Genomic DNA, 23,934 nt, shown 5'->3' on the forward strand with positions numbered 1-23,934 from the left:
AGACTATACTACAAAGCTACAGTAATCAAGACAGTATGGTACTAGCACAAAAACAGAAAGATAGGTCAATGGAACAGGATAGAAAGCCCAGAAATAAACCCATGCAGATGGTCACCTTATCTTTCATAAAGGAGGCAAGAATATACAATGGAGGAAAGACAACCTCTTCAATAAGTGGTGCTGGGAAAACTGGACAGGTACATGTGAAAGAATGAAATTAGAACACTCCCTAACACCATATAGAAAAATAAACTCAAAACGGATTAAAGACCTAAATGTAAGGCCAGACACTATAAAACTCTTAGAGGAAGACATAGGCAGAACCTCTATGACCTAAATCACAGCAAGATCCTTTTTGACTCACCTCCTAGAGAAGTGGAAATAAAAACAAAAATAAACAAATGGGACCTAATGAAAGTTAAAAGCTTTTGCACAGCAAAGGAAACCATAAACAAGATGAAAAGACAACCCTCAGAATGGGAGAAAGTATTTGCAAATGAAGCAACTGACAAAGCATTAATCTCCAAAATTTACAAGCAGCTCATGCAACTCAATATTAAAAAAGCAAACAACCCAATCCAAAAATGGGCGGAAGACCTAGATAGATATTTGTCCAAAGAAGATATACAGATTGCCAACAAACACATGAAAGGATGCTCAACATCACTAATCATCAGAGAAATGCAAATCAAAACTACAATGAGGTATCACCTCACACCAGTCCAATGGCCACCATCAAAAAATCTACAAACAGTAAATGCTGGAGAGGGTGTGGAGAAAAGGGAACCCTCTTGCACTGTTGTTGGGAATGTAAATTCATACAGCCACTATGGAGAAGAATATGGAGGTTCCTTAAAAAACTAAAAATAGAACTACCATACGACCCAGCAAGCCCACTACTGGGCATATACTCTGAGAAAACCATAATTGAAAAAGAGTCATGTACCACAATGTTCATTGCAGCTCTGTTTACAATAGCCAGGACATGGAAGTAACCTAAGTGTCCTACGACAGATGAATGGATAAAGATGTGGCACATATATACAATGGAATATTACTCAGCCATAAAAAGAAATGAAATTGAGTTATTTGTAGCAAGGTGGATGGACCTAGAGTCTGTCATACAGAGTGAAGTAAGTCAGAAAGAGAAAAACAAATACCATATGCTACCACATATATAGGATCTAAAAAAAAAAAGAAAATGGTTCTGAAGAACCTAGGGGCAGGACAGGAATAAAGATGCAGATGTAGGGAATGGACGTGAGGACACGGGGAGGGGGAAGGGTAAGCTGGGATGAAGTGAGAGAGTGGCATGGACATATATACACTACCAAATGTACAATAGACAGGTAGTGGGAAGCATCTGCATAGCACAGGGAGATCAGCTCGGTGCTTTGTGACCATCTAGAGGGGTGGGATAGGGAGGGTGGGAGGGAGACACAAGAGGGAGGGGATATGGGGATATATGTATACGTATAGCTGTTTCACTTTGTTATAAAGCAGAAACTAACACACCATTGTAAAGCAATTATACTCCAATAAAGACGTTAAAAAAACCCACGAATGCTTTAAGGAACAAAGATGTATGAAGTAAAAAACTGCAAAAAACTAACCCCTCCCCACCACTTTTCCTGCACCTCCCTTATGGGCACAGGTCACGGCGGTGACAAAGGGCACAGGGCTGGTACGTGGCTTTGGAGCCCGTGATCTCAGTCACCACTGGGTCAGTTTCATCTGAAAAATTTTAAAGCCTCCCACGCAGTCCACCAGGGGTGGAAGGGGTAGAGGGGTGGAATATGGGAAGCTTGAATGAAACGGTTTACAGACACGGTGCTTTGAAAGTAGGAGAGTTCGGACAAAGTAAGAGGCCCTCCAAACTGCACTGTAGCTTTTGCTTTTATCTTGATTCCACCTCGGGGAAGGGAGCAGGCAAGAAGTCACGGCTGATTAATATTTGATTTCCTCGCCCTGCCCTGGCACACCCACCTGTGGGCTAAAGGGAAGGAAATGTCTGAGAGGCCAGAGTCGAGGGCGAGGGCCCCAGCATACAGCTTCGGAAACAAGTGGCCAGTGCCCTGACTTCCTTAGCCTCCTCCCTGCTCTGTACTTCTCCCCCTTAACCTACATGATGGTTAGAACCGGAAGGAAACGTCCCTGTGCTCAGGTCTAGAGATGCTGAAGCGGTTGGGCAAAGTCCTAGGGGTGTAAGATGGTATCCCTGGGACGATGGAAGAGAGCTGTTGAGTGGGCTGGGGGGTCCCGCTAACCTCCTACAGAACAACTCTGACCTAGCTCGTTTTGGGGTATTGGAGGCCCACACACATTGCATTTGCAAGGAGAGTTTCTAGTGCTAAAAAAGGATGGAAAACAATGATGAAGTCTTGATTCTAAATGGTGACTGATGCTGGGTAACGGTTATGAGCTTACTTGCTACCTGTATATCTTCTTCAGTGAGGAGACTGTTCAAGTCTTTTGTACATATTTAAGTTTAGGCATTTGTTTTCTTCCTATTGAGTTCTGAATGTTCTTTATATATTCTGGATACAAGTCCTCCTTCGTCCCCCACTTAGAACTGAGCGGCCCTTCCTTGTTCTCCCACCACGTTCTGTTAAACTTCATTCACGTCCAGATCCAACTCCTGAAATGGACAGTTACTGACAAGCTGGTCCCTCTTCTGCCAGGGGGGCTCCCTGAAGGAGAAAGATGATGACTTTTACCTTTTTTTGTGCCCTCTTCAAAAGATGATTAATATATGAAGCCAACGCTCCAGAGTTTATATGCTTGAAATGAATGTCCTCTCTTGCAAATGGTCCCCGTGACTCTCTTCAATGCCTCTCTAGGAGCTGTTAACAGAGCTCAGGGCACGTGAAAGTCTCCTCAATCGTAAAAGAATCTCTGAGCGTGGAGTTGATTTCAACACCTCAAAAAAGAGAAGGTAGATAGCTTCTCTGACAAGGATGGTGCATACCTCTGAAGAATGGGTTTCTTGAGAGGGTCGCCAATGCTCCTGCAGGCAATGCTGAGACAAGGGTTGGTGGCTGTCTTCCACATAACCCTCCGTCCTGATGTCCACTGTTCAAATGAGGGAGCTGGAGGACCCAACGCCCAGAGCCAGAAGCTTGCAGAACCAGGATGACTGGCCCCACCTCTCTGTCACCTCCCTGGCTTGGAACTTCTATCCTTAAGATGCAAGGCGGGACTGCTCTGGTGGCAGTGGTTAAGAATCCGCCTGCCAATGCAGGGGACACGGGTTCGAGCTCTGGTCCGGGAAGATCCCACATGCCGTGGAGCAACTAAGCCCGTGCGCCACAACGACTGAGCCTGCTCTCTAGAGCCCACGAGCCACAACTACTGAGCCCACGTGCCACAACTACTGAAGCCCATGCGCCTAGAGCCCGTGCTCCGCAACAAGAGAAGCCACCGCAATGAGAAGCCCGCGCACCGCAACTAAGAGTAGCCCCCGCTCGCCACTAGAGAAAGCCCGCGCGCAGCAACGAAGACGCAACAACGAAGACCCAATGCAGCCAAAAATTAAAAAAAAAAAATTAAAATGCTTTAAAGAAAAAAAGAGGCAAGGTGAACACTTATTTTTAGACTTTAGAATCCAGTTAGGTTTATTTATTTATTTATATATTTATTATGTTTTTGGCCATGCTGTGTGGCTTGTGGGGTCTTAGTTCCCCGACCAGGGGTCGAACCTGAGCTCTTGGCAGTGAAAGCTTAGGACTTGCTCTGCTTGGTTAGCCGCTGGACCACCAGGGAGTTCTCTGGGTTAGGTTTAGATGCTCCAGCGCTCACTGGAGACGTCAAGGGGAGCGTGTCCCTGCGTGGATGGTGTTCACTGTGCTGAGGAGTAAGTACAAATGACCACGCCAGCAGCTGAAAGTCAGGGGTCTTTTTCTGAGTCCTTGGGTTTTTCATGTGCCATAAAATTGCATTATGATGAAAAAAATCCCAAAATAAAGCAAAATACTTACATGAAAGTACAAAATACAAAACTTACTGATGCGCGTTTATACACTGTTTACTACACTCCGGCTGTGGCCTAAGGGCTGAAGGGCTCTATCTGTTCGGAGGTGGCCGGGGTCATCGGAACTCAGCCCTTCTGCCTAACCCGACCCTCTTTAGACTGGGGTAGACTGCCATTTCTGGACTCACTCGGAGCGTGAATCCCTTCATTGTCTGGGAAGGTGGGGTCCCATCTACTTATAAGAATGAGGGGCGGCCCTAATATCCCAGTATGTAGGGTGTGACTGGCCACAGCCTTGTAGGACCACATGGGCCAACCTGGCTGTAGCCAGGATCTCCTCACTGAGGCCTCACACAGCCAGCACATACACCAGATCCCGAGCCAATTTCAGCCACTTCCTCAGAGCTCGGGATATCAATTCCCACAACCCTTCACCTTGCTCCCTGAGAGCTTTGCTTAACGCTTCAGAAAACTGCTGCTGGCCTGAAACACCTCCCCCGGCACAATCACTCTCATTAGTGTAGTGGATGCCCCAGGAGCACCGTTTTCCAGGCCTCAAAGAAACTCTGGTCTGTTCTGTAAATTTCCATGCGGGTCCCCAGGACTGTGTGAGTCACGGTGCTGGTTCCACCGGGTTCTTTATCGGAAGTGCAGGACTTCCCGCTTGGGGCAGCTGTCCCCTGTCTGAGATGAGTGAGAAGTAGGCACTACCTCCACCCGCTGTGATCACCAAGGAGGGAAAGGATTGCCCCCTGCTTCCCATAATGCCCAGACCCAAGCCAACAGCGTAAACGGAGCTTTCTCCACGCCCTCCAGCCCCTGTGCACATCTCTGGCCCCTGTCCATCCTCCCACTTGTCTATCCAATAAGTACGGTCCAAGCGTCCACTGCATGCCAGGCCGAGTCTCTGCCGGGGATGAGGTGGCCTTCCCATGGATATTCGGCAGAGGAGCACTCCGGACAGAGGGAAGAGGAGGTGCCCAGACCCTGCCATGGGATGAGCTCGGCCTGTTCAAGGAGCACAGGAAGGATGCTGTGACCGGACGAAGTGGACTTTGGCTAGGGGCCCCGTTCTGTAGTGAAGGCTTCCAATCCGAGAAACAGCCCCTTTCCATGGGGCCATCACTGATAAATACGTGTTCTGCAGTATTTGTGGGGCACTGGGTCCCCTTCCTTCTTATTAGAGCAGTGCTTCTTCATCAGGGCCGACTTCGCTCCCTTTGGGACACGTGGCAACGTCTGGAGACAACCATGTGTGTGCACATGCGCACGCCTGGCATCTAGTTGGGAGAGGCCAGGGTTCCTGCTAGACATCCTGCAACACACGGGACAGTCCTCACAACTCTGATCCCAAATGTCCACGGTGCTGAGGTTGGGAACCCTTGTTTTGGGTCTCAGCAGCCTACGACTGGCAGTCATGGGTCCCCTGCTGCGGAGAGGGTGTGGGGTGGAGGTGGGGGACATGGGGCAGAGCTGCCTCTGCTTCTGCAAAATCCTTTCCTCAAGGGGAGTGCTGTGCGTGACTCACAGGTGAGACCCACCCCGCGGTGAAGGGGACAGAGCAGCCACTATCCGGGTCCTCCCGGAGCTTAGCAAACACCAGCCAACCTCAGTGAGCTCTGCTCCAGGGATGGTGCTTTCATTTTCCCGACATGTGTAACCAGAGCTACGTGATTCGCGCACACTGACCCGTGTCACCACACGGTAGTACTGAGCCACGGGCAGGCAAATTCGTGTCTCAGCCTTCCCTCTGCCTGGATGGCTTTTCATCATTGCAGTCTCAGGGGACACTGGCCTTCCGCCACTCAGTCCCATCCTCCCCAGACCCTTTTCTCTAGGTCTTGGACCCACCTTGCTCTCCTCGATTAAAAAACATCTGCCCTGTGTCACAGCCCCTCGGGATACCAGAAGCGAGGCCTAGAGCCCTCTGAGCTGAGGTGAGCTGAGGTGTGTGTGTGTGACAGGCGTGGCTTGGTACCAACGCTGGACAGAGGAGGCACAAGACACGGAGCGGGAGACTGAGAGGGGCTTGGGGGAGGGAGAGGACGGGGATGCCTGGGGAGGCCAGGCATTTCCTCACTCACCCCTGGGCTCTGGCCGCCTCACCTAAAGGCTGTGGAAGCTGCATCCGCCTGGCTGCGCCAGACCATCAGCGCTCAGCTGCGAGGCTCATTTGGTTACCGCAGGAAACGAGCTGCATCAACCGAGTGAGGCTGGTGTTCACGCCACGCCACCCTGCTCTCAGCGCTGACTCCTGTCTCATCAGCCTCTTCACGGGGCATTCGCCAGCCACCCTCAGCTCAGCTCCGCCCACTGGATCTCGGGGCGGGGGCGGGTGTCTGTGACTTCCTTTCTCTCCAGCTCAGCAAGGGTTCTGCACCTTTCAGGCTCTGGCGCTGTAGCTCACCAAGTATCGGGGGGTCTTCGTCCTCCCCCCGAGAAGAGCTCACTTCATCTTTGCGCAAGAAGGATCACATGCTAACCGTGGCAAAAGAAGGCCTGGCATTGTTCTGACGTTACTGCAGATATGAGATTAAGGAAAAGAAGTCAGTTCCTTTGGCCTGGGGTAGGGCCTGAACGTTTGGAATTTTAAAACTTTCCCAGGCAATTTTAATGTGCGGCCAGGGTTGAGATGAATGAGATGATCCATGACGTGTCCCCAGCTCTTAACAAGCGTACATGTATATTTTCGCACATGAATCTCTAGCCAGCGATTTTTTCCCTGCCAGAGGGAGCTGGGTGCCCACCGGCATCTTCTCATCCATCTCGCTGCTCATCCCCTCAGCCGCTGCACGCCCCTTAACTTTCCCGCGCCTGTTTCCTCATCTGTGAAGTGGGAATGGGGATACAGCCTGCTTCGCTCGGCCGTCCTAAGGTTTTAAGAGCCCCCCTAACTCCCCATTCCGTCGTCTGACCTTGACTCTGCTCATAACCAAGTTGTTTGCTATGAAAATAGCATCTCTTTTCTGAAAGGCGGGGGGAGGGACTTCTTTCTGGAGGCCTCTGGGGTTTAGGAAGTGCTGGACCGCGGGGCTTCTCCCCGCACGGAGAGCGTTTTCGAAGTTAACTTTGGGATCGTCTCCAGGGAGGGCAGGACGGTAAACGCAAAGCCCCGGCCTGAGGGGCATCGGAGCAAACTCCACCGTCGTGAATGTCTGGTGCTCCGTGAAAGATGTTCTTCCCCTGGGGGCGACCAAAGAGGAACGAGTCAGAGCGTGCCTGCCGCCTCCCCTGGCGCTCGGCGCGGGGGTCCCGCCACTTACCGGAGCCCCGCGCGGGGCGCTGGCGGGGACTCGGGGGGGAGGGGGAGGGGGAGGGCGGCCACCCCCCCCCCAGCAGCAGCCGCAGCAGCAGCGCCCTGCGTCCCCGCCCCTCCCCCCCCCGCCTCCTCACCTATCAAATTTCCCGTGCGCACGGCGCGCCGCTCCTCCCACCTCCTAAATGCCTAGCGGAGGGGACAGCCGCGCTGGGCCTCGACCCGCTGCTCCGCGGACGGCTGCAATGCGGCTCTGAGCTCCCGCGGCTGCACCGGCTCCGCGCGGGGAGTGCTGGGCGCACGGTGAGGGCCGGCAGGGCCGAGCGGGCGCGCGGGGAGCGCGGGCGGGGCCGGGGGAGCTGGGGGCGGCGGCCGGGGCCGGGCGGATTTCCCCTCCAGCGCACTTCCGAGGAGCGCCTACGGCGGGCTTGGGTTTGACCTCTTTCTTTCTTCTTTGCACATTAAGGCAGTGGTTACAGACTAGATGTGATCCAAGTTGGTCCAACAGTGTATTCATTTAAAAAATTTACCTTTGTTGTTGAGAGCGTTTATGTTCTAACCGCTTAGCAAATTTCAGTTATCCGATACAGTGTCACCAGCTATAGACACCTTGCTGTGCAGTAGATCCTCAGGAGCTCTATTTCCCTCACGCTCTAGCGCCTGGCAACCACTCTTTTACTCTCTATGATTTCCACTTAAAAAAAAAAAAATTAAGCTTCCCGTGTAAGCGATACCATGCAGTATTTGCAGCATTTGTCTTTCTCCCTATGGGTTACTTCACTTAGCATAATGCCCTTCAGGGTTATCCATGTTGTTACAAAGGGCAGGATTTTTTCTTTTTTAAGGCTGAAAACATTCCATTCCATCATTCCTATGTGTGTATCACATTTTCTTTTCGTTTTTGAAGATTTTTTTTTTTGATGTGGACCATTTTTAAAGTCTTTATTGAATTGTTATAATATTGCTTCTGTTTTATGTTTTGGTTTTTTGGCCACGAGGCATGTGAGATATTAGCTCCCACACTATGGATGGAACCTGCACACCCTGCACTGGAAGGCAAAGTCTTAACCACTGGACCGCCAGGGAAGTCCCCCCATGTTTTCTTTATCTGTTCATCTGTCCACACTTAGGTTGTGTTTGTACCTTGGCTATAGTGAATAATGCCGCAGGGAGCATGGGACTAGACAGCTCTCTGAGATGATGTTTTTATTTCCTTTAGGTTTTATACTCAGAGATGGGATTGCTGGCTCCTGTGGTAGTTCTGATTTCTTGAGGAACCTACATACTCTTTTCCATAGTGGCTGCACCTATATATATTCCCATGAACAGGGCACAGGGGCTCATTTTCCTCCACATCCTTGCCAGCATTTGTTATCTCTTGTTCTGTTGATAATAGACAACCTAACAGGTGTGAGGTGATATCTCACTGTGGTTTTGATTCGCATTTCCCTGATGAGTCCCTGATGATTACTGACGTTGAGCATGTTTTCACATACCTGTTGGCCATATGTCTTCTTAGGAAAAAATGTTCACATCTTTTGCCCATTGGATGATTTGTTTATTTCTTTTTTTTTTTTTTTTTGCGGTTCGCGGGCCTCTCACTGTTGTGGCCTCTCCCGTTGCGGAGCACAGGCTCCGGACGCGCAGGCTCAGCGGCCATGGCTCACGGGCCCAGCCGCTCCGCGGCATGTGGGATCTTCCCAGACCGGGGCACGAACCCGTGTCCCCTGCATCGGCAGATGGACTCCCAACCACTGCGCCACCAGGGAAGCCCTGATTTGTTTATTTCTTGCTGTTGATAACAATATATTTCTGAAGGGTTATCCCTACTCACATCACACACCCAGGAAGTTGGGTTATTGGGTGGACACAGTGCAAACAGAAGATTAGGGAATTAACATTGGATAGAAATGTCTCACAGTTAAAATGAATAACTGATCTAAAAAAAAAAAATGTCAGCTCCTTAGCAGTCTGCACAGACAGCTCCTGCAGAGCGTGGGCGTCGTGCAGGGACTGACAGACAATATGATGAAAAGACATCTTTTCACCAAGTGCTAGTAGGGTTTTGACTTTGTGGAAGAGATGAGAAAGGGAGTCTCTTTAGATCATTTCTAAGTGCGGTGAGATTTTATAATCAACATTTTTGCAATATCTGTGCCAGTCGTGTGTGTGTGTGTGTGTGTGTGTGTGTGTGTGTGTATGTGTGGTAAATATTGCATCTAACTTAAAAAAGAAAAAATCCTGTTTCTGTTTCACTTTTTTGTTGGTTTCTTTAGGTTTCTGACCTGTTGGGGATAAATACAGCTTCCAAAACCCTTTCCAAATCAGCAGTAATCAGATATTGTGAAGTTATTTTTCACTCTTCCTTTGTATTAGCATGACAAACTGAAAAAAAAATCTTTGTTATGTTTTTACCCTTTGTAAATATTAATATCACCTCCCATCCCCTTGTCTCCCTCATTTACTATTTCTGCCCCCGCTTCTTGAAATGGAGGAGTAGAATTTAAGGAAGATAGAGATCTGGGGAGTGTCATATTCCAGCGAGCGCTGGGGGGTGGGACATGGCAGCTGTGTGGAGTGTCTTATAGACAGGAAATCCCTAGAACCACATTTGTGGCTAAGTGCACGCTGATTCTGCCCATCCTTACATGTACTAAAATATTTCAGTTAAGTTGTCTAGTCTGGCAGATGGCCATCTTTTATGGTGTTTCCTCTGAAACAGCTACAAGTAATAGGCAAATTGTTTCAAAGAGAGAGCATTTAATATCTTCCTTTTGGTGAAGTAAGTCAGACAAAGACAAATACCGTATGATCTCACTCATATGTGGAATCTAAAACAAAACCAAACAAAAAACTGAGCTCATAGAGATCAGATTGGTGGTTGCCGGAGGCCGGGGGTGGGGAATTGAGGGGTGGAGGTGGGGTGGGCGATAGGCAAAGTGGGTCAAGGGGCTTAAAATGTACAGAGTCCAGTTAGAAGAGAAATAAGTTCTTATTACAAGAGAAACAAGGTTTTTTTTAACATAGTAAAAAAAACACCCTATCTATCTATCTATCTGTCTGTCTACGTATATCTTCCTTTTAAGGAATGGTTGCACATCTATTAAGACCTGTTTCCTCTGTCCTTTCATGTTTTCTTTCTCTTTTCAAGTCAGTTCATCTTATATAGTTCCTTTGTTAGGTAAACTTAAAAAATAATTAAGCTCTGATATGTGCAGAGAGGATTTCAATATGAGGTCCACTGACATTTAACTCCTGCATATGCAACTTGGAGTGTAAAGATATTTCACTAAGTTGTCACCTCAAAAAATTGACAAGGACAGTGCTGTCTTTGTGAAGATTCTTCCAGACACTGGTACCCTTTCTTCTGTATGATTTCTAAGTAGGTGCTTTGAATAAACCAGGACCACGATTAATGTCTGTTTTTATGAGAGGCTACATGCCTGGACAGACTTCCTCGTGTGGGTGGCAAAGTTCATCCTTTCATCAGGGCACCAGCGCGCAGCCCTCCTTCCTCCGTCCTGCCTGCCCAGCTTCAGGCAGAAGACAAGCGCAGACTCAGGTCAGTTCAGACCAATTCTGGAAGGGTGTCAGGGTCTCCATTGCCTCCTGCCTGGACATGGACTTGGGCTCCGAGCCAGGCACTGGTGTCCCAGGGGAGTCCTTTGCCTTCTCAGGATGCTTGTCTATTTGACCCAGCCTCTGATCAAATTTTTACTTGATTCTCTGCCAGAACTAGATCCTCGTCCTGGGTCCTGGTTCCGATGGCCGAGAAACTCAGCTTGGCCCTGGTGCTGTTGACCTCCTCTGCTGCACCTCCCCACCCCCAGGAAAGCCCCTCGAATGGGTAGGGGCTACTTCCAGCCCTCCTAATTCCAGACTTTTCTCCTTTGCCCTTGGCCTGAGGGCCAGGCTCCTTTGAGTTTTTTGTGGCTGGTCTCCTGTGGGTTTTGGCAAGACTTTTCTTTGTTTACGAAGGGAGTGAACCTGTGTCTGAAGCGACAAGGTGAAGTGGGGGGGGGGCGAGTGATTTGTAGAGATTTTGACAATGAACGTGGCCTTCCTTGCAAACCAGAATTATGGGATATGGATATGGTGGAATGAGACTCATTTGAAAGAACACAGCAACCAGAATTTTTATATCTAACTTTGAATGTTTTCCCATAGCCTCAATAGAAGAAAAAGAGCCAGAAGTTGTGTGAGACCAAGTTGGGTAAAGGAAGTAGCTGGCCATCTATTCATGCATTCATGGAGGGATGAAGAGTTTGGACGCTGGACCCAAATGCCTGGGTTCATATGCCAGCTCTGTCAGGTACTTGTTCTGTGACCTTGGGCAAGTTACTTAATTTCTCTCTGCATCAGTTTCCTCAATTGAAATCAGAGGTCATAATGGTATTTATTTCATTGGGGGCTGGTTATGAGATTAGATGGTTCCATATCTATAGAGTTTTACAACAGTGCCATTATGTAATATGTACCATAGGACTTATAGCTATTACTATTATTTGCCTTTTATGTGCCACGCACTTAAAACCATGTTGTATAAAATTGTTTCGTGGGCTTCCCTGGTGGCGCAGTGGTTGAGAGTCCGCCTGCCAATGCAGGGGACACGGGTTCGTGCCCCGGTCCGGGAAGATCCCACATGCCACGGAGCGGCTGGGCCCGTGAGCCATGGCCGCTGAGCCTGCGCATCCGGAGCCTGTGCTCTGCAATGGGAGAGGCCACAACAGTGAGAGGCCTGTGTACCGCAAAAAAAAAAAAAAAAAAATTGCTTTGGATCAAGAATGAAAATGAAGTAACAAAACTGGTTTTCTTTTATTGAATTAAAAAAAAAAGCACCTTGGTTTTAAAAGCAATTGCACCCAAAATGTGCCCAGACTATTTTGAGCAACAGCAGAATTGTTGGAATAAAATGACTAATGTTAGGGCCACAGTATTTAATTTGATGTCTCAGTTTTGGTTCCTACGCCTTATATTTAACTTCTGACTCTGTAATTATTTGAAGCCATTCCTGGGCATTACTATGTAAGTTTTCAGCTTTGTCTATGCCGTTTCTTACTATTTCTAATTTATTGATTAGTTTTAAAGATTAGTTGTAAAGTTTCCCCACCTTGTTCTTTTAAGCCACTTTTCTAGATCTTATAGCTATGGGGAGAAATGGAATCATATTTATGATATTGCATCTTTCTACCTATGAACATCGTATGTCTATACATAGTTTATGTCCTTTTGTTATATTTGTTATTTATTATATTGCTATCTGTTGCATTGTTCATTGAATGTTCCTTAATAACATTTTAAAATATAGCAGTCTTGCACATCTGTAGTTAGATTTAGTCCTTGATACCTTTCTTCTAGTTTTTGATGCCCTTGTGAACGAGATTTTTGTTCATTTTTGTGCTGCTTTAAAAAGTATTCATTTTGAAACAATTCTAGACTTACAGAAATGTTGCAAAGATTGTACAGAGAGTGCCTGTAAACCTTTCACTCAGCTTCCCCTTTACATGGTTATGTAAGATGTTAACACTAATAGTTCAGTTATTGAGATCAGAAAATTAACATTGACACAGTACTCTTAATTAATCTTCAGACCTTATTTGAATTTTGCCCTTTTTCTTGCTGATGTCATTTTTCTGGTCCAGGATCCCACCAAAAGCCCCATTTTGCATTTGGTTGTTATGTCGCCTTATCACCTTCAATCTGTAGTAGTTCCTCAGTCTTTCTTTGTCTTTCACAAACTTGATATTTTGGAAGAGTCCAGGGCAGTTATCTTGTAGAATGTTCCTCCGTTTGGATTTGCCTGACATTTTCTTAGGACTAGATTGAAGTTATGCATTTTTAACAATAGTAACACCGATGTTTGATAAATTGGATATGTTTTCTTATTGGTTATAGTAGTTTATATGTAGATTCTCTAGAATATTTTATATAGAAAATTGTATTAGATATTTTGGTTGTTTGTGTTTTCCTAGCATGTGAGAGGGTTTTACTTCTCTAAACTTTTGAAGTTTGGCACAGTCACATGACTTTTTTTGGTCAGTGAAATGGGAGCTGAAGTGGTGAATGCTAAGAGATTTAATTGCAGCTGCTTGATTTTCCAGCTCTCTATTCTCTGCTTGTGTAAGCACATATTGATATGAACATGTCATAAGAAAAATAGCATAAAATGATAAATCAACATATGAAGGATAGCTGCCTTCAAAAGTAGCCTGGATCAGCAATGGACTTTGCTTATGTGAAAATAAATGTTTACAGTATTTAGATCTGAGATTTTGGGATTGTTTGTTAATGTGGCATAATCTAGACTATTTGGTTTGATAACAGTATTTTCTGTAAATAAGAATAGCATAGTTTCATTTCTTCCAATTCTTATGTCTCATTTCTTTTTCTGGTCTTATTGCATTGGCTGGGGCCTTGAGTACAATGTTTGATAAAAGCAGTGATAATAGACATTCTTGTCTTGATCTTGACATTGAAGGGAAGTCTCTTAATTTTCACTATTAAGTATGACGTTTATGATTGGGGTTTGATGAATACCCTTCTCTATCATGAATTAGTGCTGAATTTTATTGATTCCGTTCTTTTGGTTGCATCCCTAGAGATAATCATGTATTTTTTTCCTTCATTTAATTTACTGACATAGTATATTAATAGAAACCTGATATATTATTTAGGAACTTTACCATTTATGTCTGAAGGAGATATTGTTCATAATTTTCTTTTCTTTTACTTTTGCTCTCTGAAGTTGAAATTTTTATTTCTGTTTCTCTAAAACAGCTTGTATAAAAGAAAGATTTTTATCAGTATTTTGTTCCTTTAAATTTTGTATGTTTAAATCTAAATCTTTTTGAATTGTTGTCTTTTAGGGTGGGGTAAGGTACAATATCTTTAATTACTGTTTGTTTATTCAGGTTCTATTTCTTCTTCAGTGAACCTTGTTATTTGTGATTTTTTTACAATATGATTTCATCTAAGTTGAAATTTATTGCATAAAGGTTGTTCATAATATTCCATTATGATTTAAAATGTTTATTTCTTTATGGTTATGGACCTTTTTAATTTTTAATATGATTCATTTGTGCCTCTTTTCTGGTTAAATCTTGCTAGAACTTTATTTTATTGGTGTTTCTAATAAACAGTTTTTGAATATGTAGGTATCTCCTCTGTTTTATTCTCTATTTCATTCATTGCTACTCATATCATTTCCCCATCGTTTTTGCCTTTTTAATGTTTATTGTCTTTTCACTAGCTTCTTGAATTACATGTGTAACTTATTTTAAATCCTTCTTTTTCTATCTGTAAATTTATTCTTAAGTGATTTTTAGTTGCATTCCAGAGGTTTCAATATGTTGTTCTTTCATTGTTATTTGGTTTAAAATATCCGTTGTGAATTCCTCTTTAAGCCATAAATTATTATTATTATTTTGATTTATTTGATTATTTATTTATTTTTGGCCATGTTGGGTCTTAGTTGTGGCACACGGGCTCTTTGTTTTAGCGCGCGGGCTTCTCGCTAGTTGTGGCGTACAGGTTTTCTCTCTCTAGTTGTGGTTCACAGGCTCCAGGGCACGTGGGCTCTGTAGTTTGTGGCACACAGGCTCTCTGGTTGAGGCATGCAATCTCAGTAGTTGTGGCATGTGGGCTTAGTTGCCCCGTGGCATGTGGGATCTTAGTTCCCTGACCAGGGATCGAACCCACATCCCCTGCTTTGGAAGGCGAATTCTTTACCACTGGACCACCAGGGAAGTCCCAGCCATAAATTATTTCATATATAAATTTAAAAGTTTCAAAACATACGTTTTTCTCCATTATGTTTTTATGTTGTTGTTTTTTTTTTTTTTTGTGTGTGGTATGCGGGCCTCTCACTGTTGTGGCCTCTCCTGTTGCGGAGCACAGGCTCCGGACGCACAGACTCAGCGGCCATGGCTCACGGGCCCAGCTGCTCCACGGCATGTGGGATCTTCCCGGACCGGGGCACGAACCCGTGTCCTCTGCATCAGCAGGCGGACTCTCAACCACTGTGCCACCAGGGAAGCCCCTATGTTGATTTTTAGGTTCTAAAAATGGTACACGTGTAATTAAAAAAAGTGTTTATTCTTTATTTCTCTACATATATATTAAATGAAGTTCATTAGTTTTCTTTATTAAGTCACTATTATTACTGTTTTTTGGTTTGCTTGTCTTATACTTTCTGAGAGGAATGTGTACACATACAATTTATCCTTGTAATACTTGGATATACTGTATCCAAGTACACAATTTATACTTGTAATACTGTCTTTTTTTGTGTTGTATGTTTTGAGGCTGTGTTGTGAAAGGCTTCCAGGTATATCAAGGATCTGTATTATAAGATTAAATGGTGAACTGCTGTGTTGAGTTGCTACTTTTGGCTTGAATCCTCCTTTGTCTCAAATAGCTGCACTAGGGATCTCCCCCAGCCCACCTCACTGCTTAGTACTGCAGGTATCCGTCCCACCTATTTTTGTACCTTTACTTCGGGTGTGTTATTTGAACCTGCATATAGATGGACTTTTTCTCCCAATCTGATAAATTCTGTTTATAAATGAGTTTAATCCACTTATAATAAGTATGATTTCTGAGGTACTTGGATTGAATTCTATTTTCTCATGAGTGTTCTCTTTACCAAAGTGTTTTCTTTTTTTTTATAGATTAAAATAAAATCTTATTTTATTTTTGGCTGCGTTGGGTCTTTGTTGCTGCACATGGGCTTTCTCTAGTTGTGGCGAGTAGGCGCTATTCTTTGTTGCGGTGCACAGGCTTCTCATTGAGGTGGCTTCTCTTGTTGCGAACCATGGGCTCTAGGCATGTGGGCTTTAGTAGTTGCAGTGCGTGGGCTCAGTAGTTGCAGCACATGGGATCTAGGGCCCGCGGGCTTCAGTAGTTGTGGCGTGCGGGCTCAGTAGTAGCTGTGGCTTGCGAGCTCTAGAGCGCAGGCTCAGTACTTGTGGTGCACAGGCCTAGCTGCTCCGCAGCATGTGGGATCTTCTCAGACCAGGGATCCAACCCATGTCCCCTGTATTGGCAGGTGGACTCCCAGCCACTGTGCCACCAGGGAAGTCCCCATTTTTCTTTAGTTCTCTTTTCTTCATTTTTTGTCTCCTGTTGAATTGATAAAGTTTTCTATGTTTCTATATTAGCCCTTTGCTGATTTGCAAACTACAGACTGTATTTGCATTATTTTAGTGATTATCCTTAATTTTGAGTCATGCATTTTAACCATATATAACTTAAAGTTTTTCAGTATTTCTATCATTTTCCCTACCATGACAAGGACCTTAACACACTTTAATTATCAAACAACCTCTTTCCCTTATTTTTAAATTTATTTTTATTTTTTGCGGTACGCAGGCCTCTCACTGTTGTGGCCTCTCCCATTGCGGAGCACAGGCTCCGGACGCGCAGGCTCAGCGGCCATGGCTCACGGGCCTAGCCGCTCCGCGGCATGTGTGATCTTCCCAGACCGGGGCACGAACCTGTGTCCCCTGCATCGGCAGGTGAACTCTCAACCACTGTGCCACCGGGGAAGCCCTCTCTCCCTTATTTTGTAACTGTTTCTAGAGTTTGGTTTTAACTTTTTAAACATGAAATAGTATTTCTTTATATGGACATAAATTAATTAAAATTAATTAATTTATTCACACAACTTAATTTATTAATCACAAATTTGGTCAATTTCTCTGCCATTGTTGTGTCCCATATCCCAGGATGTAGGTCTGGGTTTGGACATCTTGCTGAAGTGCATCCATTAATAATTGTTTTAGTGATACTACATGGGTGGTAAACTTTCATACTATTTGTGTGCTTGAAAATGTCTTAATTATGGCTTTACATTTGCATGTTAGTTTAACTGGGTATAACATTTTAGATTGGCAATAATTTCCTTCCAGCATTTTGAAGATAACACTCCATTATCTTCCGTCATGAGAAATTTCTGTCAGTCTAGTTGTGTGGCTTTTGTGGACAATTTGCCTTTCTTTCTGATAGCTTTTGAGACTTTCTCCTTATCCTCCATGTTCCACAGTGCCCCCATGATGTGTTGAGGTGTGGATTTATCTTTATTTATCATGCTGGGTACTTACGGTGCCGGTGCCGTTTTGATTTCAGAACTCATATCTTCATTCTGAAAAAGTTTCAGCTGGTATTTCTTCTGGTATTTCTTCTCTGCTATTCCCTCAATTCTTTTCTTCAGGAACTCTTTTCAGATTAAGCTGATCCTTTTAATCTGTTTGCAACATCTCCTTTGTCTTTCTGATAAGTTCTGGTTGTTGTTGAGAGTTATCTCTGAGGGGAGATAATGATTCTCCTTTCAGTAAGGGTCTGCCTTTCTCTATGGAAACTGGGAAGGCAAGCCTGGAGGTTTAACCCTCATTTTACTCTAGAGCAGGGGTCCCCATCCCCCAGGATCTAATGCCTGATGATCTGAGGTGGAGCTGATGTAATAATAATAGAAATAAAGTGCACAATAAATGTAATGTGCTTGAATCATCCCCAAACCACCCCCCCCAACCCCGGTCCTTGGAAAAATTGTCTTCCATCAAAATGGTCCCTGGTGCCAAAAAGGTTGGGGACCGCTGCTCTAGAGGATCACTTCCCTCAGGTTTCCTACCTACCACCTCTGTTCACTTTTCTCCAGCTTGGGAAGTGCAACAAGGAAGACTTTTATGAATTTCAGTTCCTCACCTTTTCCCACTTTCATCTGCCCATTCACCTGTGCATGTAAAGTTCTGGTGTTTCCAGTGCTTTTCCTGGACCAGCACTTTCAAGGAGTATGCCAAGAGTTGTGTCCCTTCATTTGAGTGTTGCTTGTATAATTTTGGCCCATTTGAACTTATTGTTTCATTTCAGTGTGGACAAAGTAGAGAAAGCAATGTCTCGGTACCCTATTACACATTTAAGCAATAATATCAATAATTGCTAATATTATTCAACCCATCAGCAGTGGGTCATGATGCTGAAAGCTCAGCCTCTCTGTACGCTGGTGCCGAATTGAATCTCGGAGACAGCGTTTTGGGTGAAGTAGAAAAAAATAGCTTTCTTGCTTTGCGAGGCAAAGGGGGACACAGTGGGCTCCTGCCCACGAAAACTATGTGTCCCAACCCAGGGGAGTTTGGCGAGGAGTTTTATGGCAACGGTTCAAGGGTGGGGTTGCTGACAGGATGAGGATGTGAGCAGGGTCTCGGGTGGTCGGTCTCCTAATCTGGATGAGCTTCTCTGGTCCCTTTAATCTTGCTTCGGGTGGTTTCCCGGCTGTTCCTTCCTTGATTAGCAGCTGTTCGAATCTGCCCTTTGGAACTCAGGGCAGGCCATGGAGGCTGGAGTCTTGCCTACAAGAAACACGGGACAAAAAAGGCCTCCATGCCTGGGAGCCCCACAGGGCCCCACTAGGTTTCAGTCAGAGTGGGTGTTCAATATTCCTATTTTGTATGAGGTCTGGCACCATGCCCAGGTGATTGGAATCTTTAGAAAGAAAGAGGTACCCACTATAATTGGACATGAATTAAGGAACTGAGAAATTTGAATGAGGCAAATAAATGGTGGAGAGATGGCCTTATTAAGGTGTAGGTGTAGATGGAAGAATGGTGGTCAACATTCCATAGATACAACCTGTCATGAATGCTCCACAGTTAACTCTCAAAGTTTTCTGGAGAATCCTGAAACTGGATTTTTTGGATACCCTTATTTGGCTTTCTCAAGGACAAAATGCCCAGTTTCCCTCCTTGCTAGTTATTAACTAATCAGTTTACCCCTCAAAAAAGTGCAAGTAAGATTCGTTATCCCAAAATTGAAGTTTTTCTCCCTGTACACATTCTCTTGTATATCTCGTTTTTGCTTCTGCTCTGAGAGTCAGTTTACCAGTTGCTTCCCATGCGAGAACATCATTTATAAGAAAGATAACTAAACTGCATGCAAATATGCAATTTCCCCTGTGTTACGCTTTGACGGATCTACACGTCCCATTTTAGACTTAGGGCATAGCACTTACATCCAGTATCGCATGCCCACTTTTCCTGGTTCTTGTTTTGCTGACTTCTAACGTGCTCCTCACACCTGTCTAATTGAAACTCCTTCTTGGATCACCTGTAGTTTGTACTTGTTTTTCCATCAGGTGAAACGGAGGAGCTTTTTCAGGCTAATGAAAACCTATGATGCCAACCACCATGTGGGCGATTTGAATGGTTAGAGAAAAGGACTTCTGAGGTTAGAAAGGCATTTTGCATGTGGTTGGTTATTCAGATTCGTGGGGCTGATGGCTTTTGCTGTCTTGCTGCCCCACCCCATCTGGGCTGCTACCCCACGCAGTCAGTCTGTTCTTTGTTTGTTCAACGTCTTCATTAGTCTGTGGGATAGGTTTCACACTGTTCGAAGATCAGAGAAATTTGGGCAGCTCTGCCTGTGAATCTTCTCTTGAGGTTCACTCTGCACGTGGTCTTTGTAAAGTTTCCCAAAAGTCGTGCATTAAAGAAGCCTGTTTAATTTTGTTTAATACAGTGGTTCCCCAACTTGTAGTTCCGCCTGTCTCCCACCCTCACCCCTCTGCCCCCAACACACACACAGTCTGCTTGACGTATGTGTGGGCACCTACGTGGGCACGGTGGGGCAGTGTGGGCAAACCTCCCCCACACTGACAGAAAGGACTCCGTGTTGCCACTCACTCTCATCTTGGCTTCCCTTCAACCCTTGATTCTTTCCTTTTTCTATTTAATAGTTTTATTGGAGTATAATATCCACATCATATATTTTTTTGCACAGAGTTTACAATTCATTGACCCTCAACCTCTTTTTTATAAATTTGTGTAAAATATACGTAAATTAAATTGACCACGTTAGCCACAATTCCACGATATTTAGTACATCCACAGTGGTTTGCAACCATCCCTACTATCTAGTTGCCGAACATTTTCATCATCCCAAAAGGAAACCCTGTACCCGTTATCAGTCATTTCTCCCCAGAGCCCCCAGCCCTTAACAACTACCATTCTACCTTCTGTCTCTATGGGTTTGACCATCTGTATTTGTCCTCCTGTGACTGTCTTGTTTCACTTAGCATCATGTCTTCGAGGTTCATCCACGTTGTAGTGTGTCAGAATTTCTTCCTTTTCAAGGCTGAATACTATTCCATTGTATGAATACGCCACATTTTGTTTATCCATTCATCCATCAATGGGCTGTTGTTTCCACATTTTGGCTACTGTGAATAATGCTGCTGTGAACGTGGGTGTACAAATATTTGTTCAAGTCCCTGCTTTCATTTCTCGTGGGTTTATACTCAGAAGGAGAATTACTGGATCATATGGTATGTCTAGGGTTTCTTATTTTGGGAATTGCCATACTGTTTTTTACAGTGCCGTGCCACTTTATAGTTCCACCAGCAGTGCACAGGTTGGGTTCCAATGTCTTCACATACTTGCCAGCACTGGTTAATTTTTAAAAAGTTGTGTTTTTGTAATAGCCTTCCCAGTGGGTGTGAACTAGTATCTCGTTTTGTTATTTGCATGTGGGATCTTAGTTCCTTGACCAGGGATCCAACCCATGCCCCCTGCAGTGGAAGCATGGAGTCTTAACCACTGGACCATCAGGGAAGTCCCCTCATTGTGGTTTTGATGTACATTTCTCTAATGATTAGTGATGTTGAGCATCTTTTCATGAGTGTATTTGCCATCTGAATGTCTTCTCTGGAGAAAGGTCTATTCAGGTCTTTTGCCCATTTTTAAATATGGGTGTTTGTTTTTTGTTATTGATGAACCCTTACTTGTTAACAGATAAGATACTCTCACTGTCATGAACTTATGGGAAAGATATTGACTTGCATTTACTTCTTTTTTGCTTTTCTCTCTCCATCATAGTTCCCCATTGGTTATTATTTATTGCTGTCCTAGTTTGTCCTGTTCTCAGACTTGACCCAACAGATCCGCTCCTTCCCTCCCCTTCCCACATCCCATGTTGTGGACTCTTGTCTCTTTAGCTGTTGGTTCCTTGGACAGAGAGTTTTATTTAAGCCAACGGCCCCCATTGCCTTCTTTTTCTTCCTAAGGATTGTCATCTGCTCTCTGATTTTAGCCACAGTTCCTCCACTGAAGCTGCATTTTGGGAGCCCAGGAGCTTCTGGCTCCACAGTTTTTTTGTCGGATTGACACTGATGATGACCTCTTCCTCCTTGAAGCTCCTTTGGTCCCTGGGACACTTCTCTGTGAGGGGAGGGGAGTGAGGGGAGGGGAGGGGGTTTAGGACTGTGGACCTTTGCCTGGCTGTAGATGCTAGCTTTGACTGTGAACTCACTCTAGTGACGTCATTCTGTGGGATTCCTCTCAGTGAAGGAGAACATTAGCACCCACCTCGGAGATGTGTGGTGAGCACTGAATGAGTCATCACATAAAACCTGCTTAGACACAGTAGTTGGCACATAGGAAGTGTTAGTTTTTAGACACTATTGGAATGTTACATTTGGCCTTCTATATCCGTGGGTTCTGCATCCTCGAATTTAAGCAACCACAGAAAATATTCAGGAAAAGAAATTATAGAAACCTCGCACCTGCAACTGTTTACATAGCATTTACACTGTATTTACGAGCATTGACATAGTACTTACATTGTATTAGGTATTAAAAGTCATCTAGGGACTTCCCTGGTGGTGCAGTGGTTAGGAATCTGCCTGCCAATGCAGGGGACACGGGTTCGATCCCTGGTCTGGGAAGATCCCACATGCCATGGAACAACTAAGCCCATGCACCACAACTACTGAGCCTGTGCTCTGGAGCCCTCAAGCCACAACTACTGAGCCCGCGTTTCACAACTGCTGGAGCCCGCATGTCACAACTACTGAAGCCTGCATGCCTAGAGCTCATGTTCTGCAACATGAGAAGCCACTGCAATGAGAAGCCTGTGCACCGCAAGGAAGAGTAGCCCCCGCTCGCCACAGCTAGAGAAAGCCCGCGCACAGCAGCGAAGACCCAACGCAGCCAAAAATAAATAAATAAAGTAAATAAATTTTAAAAAAGGTAATCAAGAGATGAGTTAAAGTATACAGGAGGATGTGCGTAGGTTATGTGCAAATACTACGTCATTTTATAAGAGACTTTAGCATCCTTGGATTTTGGTGTCCACAGGGGTCCTGGAGCCAATCCCCGTGGATACCGAGGGATGCCTGTAATCTGGTTTTTCTCTTACGTGTCCAGTTGGTCCCTTTTCACCTCCATTTGTTCCCCTCCTGACTCTTGTTTCCTAAATTCTGTTCTTTGCTCCTCATCATTCTCTTCCTAGACATTGTCTTGCTGTCGTCATTTCATTGTCCGCCTTTGTGCAGACAGATTCTCACTAGGTTACCTCTCTACCTTTTAGTAGGAGGCTTCTTGTAGCATGAAACTGTGCTGTATGGACATATTTTGGGGAGGACATTTTGACCCTTGTCAGATCACTCCATGTCAGCTGCCCCCTCACCAGCTCATACACAGCCATGTCAGTTCCACCACAAACCTGGAAGAATTTGACCTTTCACCTATTTCTATGAATTGCGTTATTTTGAAGATGAAATCACAAGTGTCACCCTGCCAGTGGACCTAATAGGACCACATTAAGTGATTATATCCTGAGTAGATGTAAGAAGGGATGGTGGGGCTTTATGAATCAAACAAACTAACGTCATGGAAGTCTTAGGAGTGATTTAGAATGTAGCTGGTGCTTACTAGTTACTGGATAATGTGAGGTACTTAATTGACTTTCACAAAAACTTTAGAAGGTAGTTAGTATTATCTTACCATTTTAGACTTTTTCCATTTCTCACTTATAGAGACAATAGTCTTTTTTTTTTTTGAGATTCCAGAAATATATTCAACCCTCTGTGGCCAATTGATTTTCTTTCTTTCTTGTTTTTTTAGTGTTTTCCAGCATGTTTTTTTTTTTAACATCTTTATTGGAGTATAATTGCTTTACAATGGTGTGTTACTTTCTGCTTTGTAACAAAGTGAATCAGTTAGTCTTAAGACGGTAAATATGCCCAGAGTCTCATAACTAGCAAGTGACTGACTTAAGATTTAACCCATTTCCTTGGATTCCAAACACAGAACTCTTAACATCTTGACTGTCTTCAGTATGTGTCATTTCCCATTTTCCATTTCTCATTTTATTTTTTCCTGCCCCCTCTTCCTATATTTATTGGATATGCTACAGCTTAGTCCATTTCAAAGAGAGGATGTGTGTGTATTTATCAATAATATCTTGTTTTAATGTGTGAATTAATTCAATCCTGCTTCTAGTTTTTATTATTCTAACTCTTTTCTATAATTTTCATTTGTTTTCTAAATTCTATGAGAGCTTAGTCCTTTTCTTTAATAATGGAAATACTTAAGGCTATGCATTTGCCTCTGAAAGCAACTTTGAACACATTCTAAGGAATCAACTAGTGTTATCCTTTGTTTTGTTTTATAATTAAACTGTTATTACACTTTTAATATCTCCTTTTCACCTCATAGTTAATTTTCTTTATTTCTAAGTGGTTAGGATTTGATGATCTTGTTAAACTTAATGTTAATTCCTGGTTTTATTGGTTTATTGCTGGGATGATGGCCTGTTGTTTCCCTGTTAAATCGGTATACAGTTATACTGCTGTTCAGAAGTACATGTAGTTATAATAATGGGAATGCTGGCTTAAAATGAAAATTACCAGCATTTGAAAACAGTGCTTATAACTCAC

General features: G+C 44.4%; 1 long non-coding RNA gene and 1 other non-coding gene across 3 annotated transcripts in view; one reads left to right on the plus strand and one right to left on the minus strand.

The window, feature by feature from the left end:
- Positions 1 to 3,608: 3,608 nt before the first annotated feature.
- LOC117199285 (uncharacterized) lies at positions 3,609 to 7,502 on the minus strand. Of its 2 annotated transcripts, XR_004480484.2 has the most exons (3): positions 7,364 to 7,499; positions 6,152 to 7,153; positions 3,609 to 5,285 (listed from the first exon to the last, which is right to left on the minus strand). It is a non-coding gene; the product is annotated as an uncharacterized LOC117199285 (long non-coding RNA). The 2 variants fall into 2 exon arrangements; XR_004480483.2 differs by having other exon boundaries at positions 3,609 to 7,153; positions 7,364 to 7,502.
- Positions 7,432 to 23,934, plus strand: part of LOC101281946 (uncharacterized) — a 77,951-nt gene continuing 61,448 nt past the window's right edge. The window contains exons 1-2 of the transcript XR_004480482.2: positions 7,432 to 7,529; positions 11,394 to 11,538. This is a non-coding gene — a transcript (uncharacterized LOC101281946). The remainder of the gene's footprint in view (positions 7,530 to 11,393; positions 11,539 to 23,934) is intronic.

Source organism: Orcinus orca, chromosome 5 (assembly GCF_937001465.1).
Source record: "Orcinus orca chromosome 5, mOrcOrc1.1, whole genome shotgun sequence".
Classification (NCBI taxonomy): domain Eukaryota; kingdom Metazoa; phylum Chordata; class Mammalia; order Artiodactyla; family Delphinidae; genus Orcinus; species Orcinus orca.